The 7,723-nt window shown below is 39.6% G+C and overlaps 1 pseudogene; it reads left to right on the top strand.

The window, feature by feature from the left end:
• Positions 1 to 6,756: 6,756 nt before the first annotated feature.
• LOC127077265 (uncharacterized) lies at positions 6,757 to 6,856 on the top strand (annotated as a pseudogene).
• Positions 6,857 to 7,723: the final 867 nt, after the last annotated feature.

Genomic DNA, 7,723 nt, shown 5'->3' with positions numbered 1-7,723 from the left:
AGGCGTTACGCTCGTCACAAGGGTGTGACGGTCGTAACAAGAGTGTTGCGTGCCGTTCGTCATGGATCGTGTGACGCTCGTCACACAGTTCTTTTGGCAAGGCTTCTTCAGTAGCGCTACACAGACTTAATTAGGAGATGATTATATTTTGATTATTTCGTTTTTGTTTTATTTGGTTTTTAGATTGTTCTAATTAATTTAGCTAATTAATTTGTATTGCATGCTATTCTACTTCACATAATAATAATTCATTCTAAGTAAGAGTAGAGAACATAGCCATTGCATAAAATAAAATTAACTAAACAGCTTCAATAAAAAGGATCATAATGTAATACAGGAAAGGAAAATAATGAAATGAAATAGAAATAAACATGAATTCAAATAACATTAATGAAAAAAATCTAGCCTAAAACTAAATAACTTAGAAAGGAAAAATAACTAAATTCCATCTATCTTCGGATCTCTGGCCGGAGGAGTAAAAGAGTTAACATGATGCCGTAACATACGTAACTGACTTGCCGTACTGCTCATGTGTTCTAGGACTGCAAGTCTCAAGCTGTGGAAATCTTCCCTGAGGGCGTTTTGTTCTGACATCAAAGCTTCAATGACGGTTTTAATATCTGTTCCTGGCATATGATGTCGGAGATCAGGCATGGCTGATTCTTCGGTCAGGACAGGCTGAGGAGGAGGATCAATATCATGGTAGCCGGATGGAGTCTGAGGGTCAGATTCAGCAAGAGAGATATGGTCAACATAGTGCTCATAGTCATCACAAATCTCATAATCCTGGATGGATTCAGTGGATCCAGCAGGAGTTGGGGTTTCATTCAGGTTATAGAGCCAGTTCCTTTGGTTATGAACACTAGTCCTAGGATCGGGCAGGGTGAATAGGCAGAGAACCTGGTTATCAATAACAAGCTCAAACTCATCAGACCCTATGTTTGCTATAAACATAGTGTTGAAGAGGAAAGGTATACTCATAGTGGTAATGCCACAAAAAGGGTTCAGGTCAAGCATAGGCTGACGTAATCCAATAGCATTACCTATCATAGTGATCAAACCGCTTATTCTAATGGGTGCTCTCTCATCCTGGATAAGGTGGTCCAAATTAGCTAACATAAAAGTAGCACCGTTTACTGGACGGTTCTGGGAAGCACAAAATATGATGAAAAGTTCATCACATGAAACTGAAGTACTATTTGGCTTCTTCCCAAATAAAGTGTGGGTCAGGATCTTATGGAAATAGCGAAAAGCCGGGTTATGTATGTTTCCAGAGAGAAACTCATGTTCTTCGGGCTCATCATTTCCAGTCAGCTTACCCCAAAAATGTTCAAGCTCTCTATATTCAAAAAGTTCTTCCTGGCTTATAGTGAATGTATCAAAGGAGGTAGGAAAACCCAAAAGGTTGGTGAAGTTTCTAATATTAAATTGGTACTCCATATTGAACATTCTGAACTGGATAAAACCTCTGGTAATTCCTTTTCCATGGCTAGGTAGATAGATTAATGAACTAAGGAATTCTAGTGTGAGTCTCCGGTAGGTGGTGAAATGTCTCAGGATAGGGGAGGTCTCCCATCCTATCTGATTCAGCAAAAACAGGACACTCTGTCTCAGTCCAAGGGCAGTCATAGCCCAATCATCAGCATATAAACTAGGTAGCATTTCTCTAGTGGCTAGTTCTTCAAACCTTCGTTTCTGAGCCATTCCTCTGAACTTGATACCCATACGGTCAAAATGTCCCATCTGGTTAGTGTTAACTAGAGAAAAGAAAACATGAGTTTAAGTCAGGATTTGGCCAAATGCCGAAAGAAGAAAAGAATTATTATTATTATATATAGATATATTTTTTTCTTTTTGAATAAATCAATAATGAATACTAAATAGAAATTAAAAGAATAATTAAGAGAAAAATAGAGAAATGATAATAATAATAGAATAATAAAATAACAGATTAATTTGTGGGTTGTCTCCCACTAAGCGCTTTGTTTAAATGTCGCAAGCTCGACAAAGAAACTGTTAAATATAGTCTATGAGTCCTGGGGGCGTTTCGTCTAAGTGTAGAATTTGCGAATCCTCGTTGGTTTCCGCATTAATGTTTCAGACGTTGCCCGTTTACGGTGAACGGTTCTGTAGATTGTCCTTTTATTTCTACCGCTCCACTGGGAAAGATTTTAGTGATATGGAAAGGTCCTGACCATCTGGATCGTAGTTTTCCCGGGAATAATTTTAGTCTGGAGTTAAATAAGAGTACTGCGTCGCCTTGCTTGAAGATTTTCCTTGATATACGCTTGTCATGCCATTGTTTTGTTCTTTCTTTATAGATTTTGGCATTTTCATAGGCGTCTCTTCTGAGTTCCTCTAATTCGTTTATGTCAAGGATTCTCTTTTCACCGGCGGCTTTGTAATTCAGATTTAAATTTCTAATAGCCCAATAGGCTTTGTGTTCTAATTCTACCGGGAGGTGACAGGATTTTCCATAAATGAGCTTAAATGGGGTCGTCCCTATGGGAGTTTTATAAGCAGTTCGGTATGCCCATAAAGCTTCTGGTAATTTCAATGACCAATCTTTCCTTGAAGTGGCGACCGTTTTTTCTAGTATTTGCTTGATTTCTCTGTTAGATACTTCCACTTGTCCACTGGTTTGAGGGTGGTAAGGTGTTGCTATCCTATGTCTCACTCCATATTTAAGTAGTAGTTTTTCGAGTACCTTGGATATAAAGTGCGATCCACCATCACTGACTACTATCCTTGGGATGCCAAATCTCGGAAATATTATATTTTTAAAGAGTCTAGTTACTACTCGGGTGTCATTAGTTGGAGAAGCTATAGCTTCGATCCACTTTGATACGTAGTCAACCGCCACGAGTATGTATTTGTTACCGAAAGAGGATGGAAACGGTCCCATGAAGTCTATTCCCCACACGTCAAAAATCTCTACTTCCAAAATACCTTTTTGTGGCATCTCGTCACGTCTAGATATGTTTCCCGTGCGTTGACATCTGTCACACTCCTTAATAGCCGCATGTACGTCCTTCCATATAGTTGGCCAATAAAAGCCAGCTTGTAGGATTTTAGAGCAGGTCTTGGATGTACTTGTGTGTCCACCATAAGGCGCAGAGTGACAGTGTTGGATTATATTTTCTACCTCTTCTTCGGGTACACATCGACGGAAAATACCATCGGGGCCTCTTTTGAAAAGTAAGGGATCATCCCAGTAATAGTGTTTTATGTCGTGGAAGAATCTTTTCTTCTGCTGGTAAGATAAAGTAGGTGGAACTATTCCGGCAGCTAAATAATTGACTAGATCAGCGTACCATGGTATGACAGATATAGCTAAGGTGGTTTCTACTTGCATGTCGGGTTGTTCTCTTCCAAAGTAGCTATGAGTTTATCATACGAGAAATCATCATTAATGGATGTTCTTTCTGGTTCAAGGTTCTCAAGTCTAGAGAGGTGGTCTGCTACTACGTTCTCAGTTCCTTTCTTGTCCTTGATTTCTAAGTCGAATTCTTGTAGTAACAAGATCCATCTTAGGAGTCTAGGTTTAGCATCTTTTTTGTTAGAAGGTACCTGATAGCAGCGTGATCGGTGTAAACTATTATTTTGGCTCCTACCAAGTAAGAACGAAATTTATCTAGCGCAAATACTACTGCTAGGAGTTCTTTCTCGGTTGTGGCATAATTCATCTGTGCTTCATCCAGGGTTCTGCTAGCGTAATATATAACATGAAGCTTTTTATCCTTTCTTTGTCCTAAGACAGCACCTACAGCATAATCACTGGCATCGCACATTATTTCGAAAGGTTCATTCCAGTCTGGTGTCTGCATAATGGGTGCGGAGATCAATGCTTGTTTAAGAGTTTGAAATGCTTTTAAACAGTTATCGTCGAATATGAATTCAGCATCTTTCATTAATAGTCCGGTTAAGGGTTTAGTTATCTTAGAGAAGTCTTTGATGAATCGTCGGTAAAAACCGGCGTGTCCTAAAAAGCTTCGTACTTCTCTCACGGTTCTTGGGGGTTGAAGATTTTCGATTACCTCTATTTTGGCTTTGTCTACTTCAATTCCTCTGTTCGAGATGATGTGTCCTAAAACAATTCCTTCTTGTACCATAAAGTGGCACTTTTCCCAATTAAGTACTAAGTTTACTTTTACACATCGTTCAAGAACTCTTTCCAGGTTTTCAAGGCATTCTTCGAAACTTTGTCCGTATACAGAAAAGTCATCCATAAATACTTCCATGATGTTTTCGAGAAAGTCGGCGAAAATCGCCATCATGCATCTTTGAAAAGTTGCAGGGGCATTACACAGACCAAACGGCATTCGTCTATACGCGAATGTACCAAAAGGGCATGTGAATGTTGTCTTTTCTTGGTCATCAGGGTGAATTGGTATTTGAAAGAAGCCTGAATAACCGTCTAAATAACAGAAATGTGAATGTTTAGCTAATCGTTCTAACATTTGGTCAATGAATGGTAAAGGGAAATGATCTTTTCGGGTTGCTTTGTTTAGTTTCCTATAATCAATGCACATTCTCCATCCCGATTCGATTCGTTTAGTTATAGTTTCTCCTTTTTCGTTTTCAATAACGGTTATGCCTCCTTTCTTTGGTACAACGTGTACAGGACTAACCCATTTGCTGTCAGATATAGGATATATAATACCTGCTTCCAATAACTTGGTTATTTCTTTCTTTACTACCTCACTTAGGATCGGATTTAGTCTTCTCTGGTGTTCCCTAGAGGTTTTACCGTCTTCTTCTAACATGATGCGGTGCATACAAATAGAAGGGCTTATTCCTTTAAGATCGGTTATGTGGTATCCTAGTGCGGTTGGATATTTTCTTAAGATATGTAGGAGTTTTTCTGTTTCGAGTCTTCCTAGATCTGCATTGACTATCACAGGTCGTTCAAGTTCTAAGTCTAGGAATTCATATCTCAGATTTTTGGGAAGTGTTTTCAAATCAGGGGTTGGTTTGTTAAGACTCTGCGTAGGATCTGGTGTTATTGCTAAGCATTGTTTAGATTTGTCTTCTAGAAGATAGTCTGATGATTTGTCTTCTCCTGACTCTGCTTCTTTTATGCATTCATCGATGATATCCATGAAGTAACATGTATCTTCTATTGCAGGTGCTTTCAAGAATTTGGAAAGAATGAATTCAATTTTCTCTTCACCTACTTCGAAGGTGAGTCTTCCTCGTTTTACGTCTATGATTGCACCGGCAGTTGCTAAGAATGGTCTTCCTAGTATAATAGGTGTAGTATCATCTTCTCTAATGTCCATAATTGTGAAGTCAGTGGGAATGTAAAACTGACCTATGCGTACGGGAACGTTTTCAAGGATTCCTACAGGATATTTGATGGAACGATCTGCTAATTGTACAGACATCTTGGTCGGTCTTAATTCTCCCATTTCCAGTCTCTTACATATGGATAAAGGCATAACGCTAATTCCGGCTCCTAAATCGCATAAGGCTTTGTCGATGACAAATTTTCCTATGTGACAGGGTATAGAGAAGCTACCCGGATCCTTGAGTTTAGGGGGCATGTTTTGGATTATAGCGCTACATTCGGCAGGGAGTGTAACGGTTTCGCTATCCTCAAGTTTCCTTTTATTAGAAAGAATTTCTTTTAAGAATTTAGCATATGAGGGCATCTGCGTAATAGCTTCGGTAAACGGAATTGTAACGTTTAATTGTTTAAGGAGATCAACAAATTTTCTAAATTGGCCTACATCTTTGGTTTTAACAAGCCTTTGAGGGTAAGGTATAGGTGGTTTGTAAGGTGGTGGAGGTACATAAGGTTCCTTCTTTTCTAGGGTATCCTTATTACTCTCTTCCTTTTCCTTAGGTTCACTTTCCTCAGTAGATTTCTCAGGGTTTTGGTTTTCTATCCTTGGATCAGACGGTCCTTCCACTTCCGTTCCACTTCTTAATATAATTGCGTGAGCTTGGCTTCTCGGATTAGGTTGGGGCTGTCCAGGGAATGTACCAGTTGGTGCAGCAGTAGGTGCTTGTTGTTGAGCTACTTGAGATATTTGGGTTTCTAACATTTTGTTATGGGTAGCCAAGGCATCTACTTTGCTTGCTAGTTGTTTAAGTTGTTCGCCAGTGTGTATGTTCTGGTTTAAGAAATCTTTATTGGTTTGTTGTTGGGAAGCTATAAAGTTTTCCATCATGATTTCCAAGTTGGATTTTCTAGGGGTATTATTGTTAGGATTTGGTTTCTGATATCCCGGAGATATAGATGGGGTTTGATTCGGAGACTGTCCAGGTGCGTATAAAGCATTATTACTCTTATATGAAAAGTTTGGATGGTTCTTCCAATTTGGGTTATAGGTATTCGAATAGGGGCTTCCTTGAGCATAGTTTACTTGCTCTGTTTGGATTCCAGTCAAGAGTTGACATTCCGCAGGAGTGTGGCCTTGGATTCCACAGACCTCGCAATTCTGAGTTATAGCAACCACGGCGGTTGGAGGTGATACGTTTAAACTTTCAATCTTCTGGACCAAAGCATCCACTTTTGCATTAACGTGATCGAGGTTACTTATCTCGTACATGCCAGTTTTCGGTTGAGGTTTTTCCACTGTTGTTCGTTCGGTTCCCCACTGATAGTGGTTTTGGGCCATGCTCTCGATAAGCTGGTAAGCATCAGCATAAGGTTTGTTCATTAGTGCACCACCTGCAGCGGCGTCTATTGTTAACCTTGTATTGTATAAGAGACCATTATAAAATGTGTGAATTACTAACCAGTCTTCCAAACCATGGTGTGGGCAAAGTCTCATCATGTCTTTGTATCTTTCCCATGCTTCGAAAAGAGACTCGTTGTCTTTCTGTTTAAATCCGTTTATCTGGGCTCTTAACATAGCTGTTTTGCTTGGCGGAAAATATCGGGCAAGAAAAACTTTCTTCAACTCGTTCCAGGTGGTGACTGAGTTGGAAGGGAGAGATTGAAGCCATCTTCTAGCGCTATCTCTTAATGAGAAAGGAAAAAGACGAAGTCGAATTGCCTCTGAAGTGACACCATTAGCTTTAACAGTATCAGCATATTGAACAAATACGGATAAATGAAGGTTTGGATCCTCGGTAAGATTTCCAGAGAATTGGTTCTGTTGCACAGCCTGCAACAGTGAAGGTTTAAGTTCAAAGTTGTTTGCTTCGATTGCGGGCGGAGCAATACTTGAATGCGGTTCATCTTGCGATGGAGCGGCGTAATCTCTAAGAGCACGAGCTGGTTCTGCCATCTCGGTTAAAGAAGGAAAAATGTTTTTGATATCAGGAAGGTTTATAGGAGGGAGATTGTTTTCGGCACGATATTCCCGAATTCGTCGTAAGACTCGGAGATATAGTTCAATATCGTTGATTCGTAAATAGAGCGGTTCGCCTTGAGAGCGAGTGCGTGGCATACAAATCAACGAAAGAAAGAATAGAAGGAAAAAGAAACCTTAGTCTCTACAGCGTAACGGAAGAGTTACGATATCGATTGAGTAAAAGTCCCCGGCAACGGCGCCAAAAACTTGATCGCTCGACTGTGTGAGTCGAGAATGGGATACAAACTGCAAGTGCACAGTTCTATCGCGTAGTTTTAAAAGATATCGATCCCACAGGGACTTATGAATCGATATACCGTTATCTAAAGTTACTACGTAAAGCTAAGGTGAAAATGTTCGATTGTTTGGGGAAAAACTAAGAGCTAAACTAATATCTAGATTAAATATCAATAAAA

Source organism: Lathyrus oleraceus, chromosome 4, assembly GCF_024323335.1.
Source record: "Lathyrus oleraceus cultivar Zhongwan6 chromosome 4, CAAS_Psat_ZW6_1.0, whole genome shotgun sequence".
Taxonomy (NCBI): Eukaryota; Viridiplantae; Streptophyta; class Magnoliopsida; order Fabales; family Fabaceae; genus Lathyrus; species Lathyrus oleraceus.
This window is presented reverse-complemented; position numbering and strand designations above follow the sequence as displayed.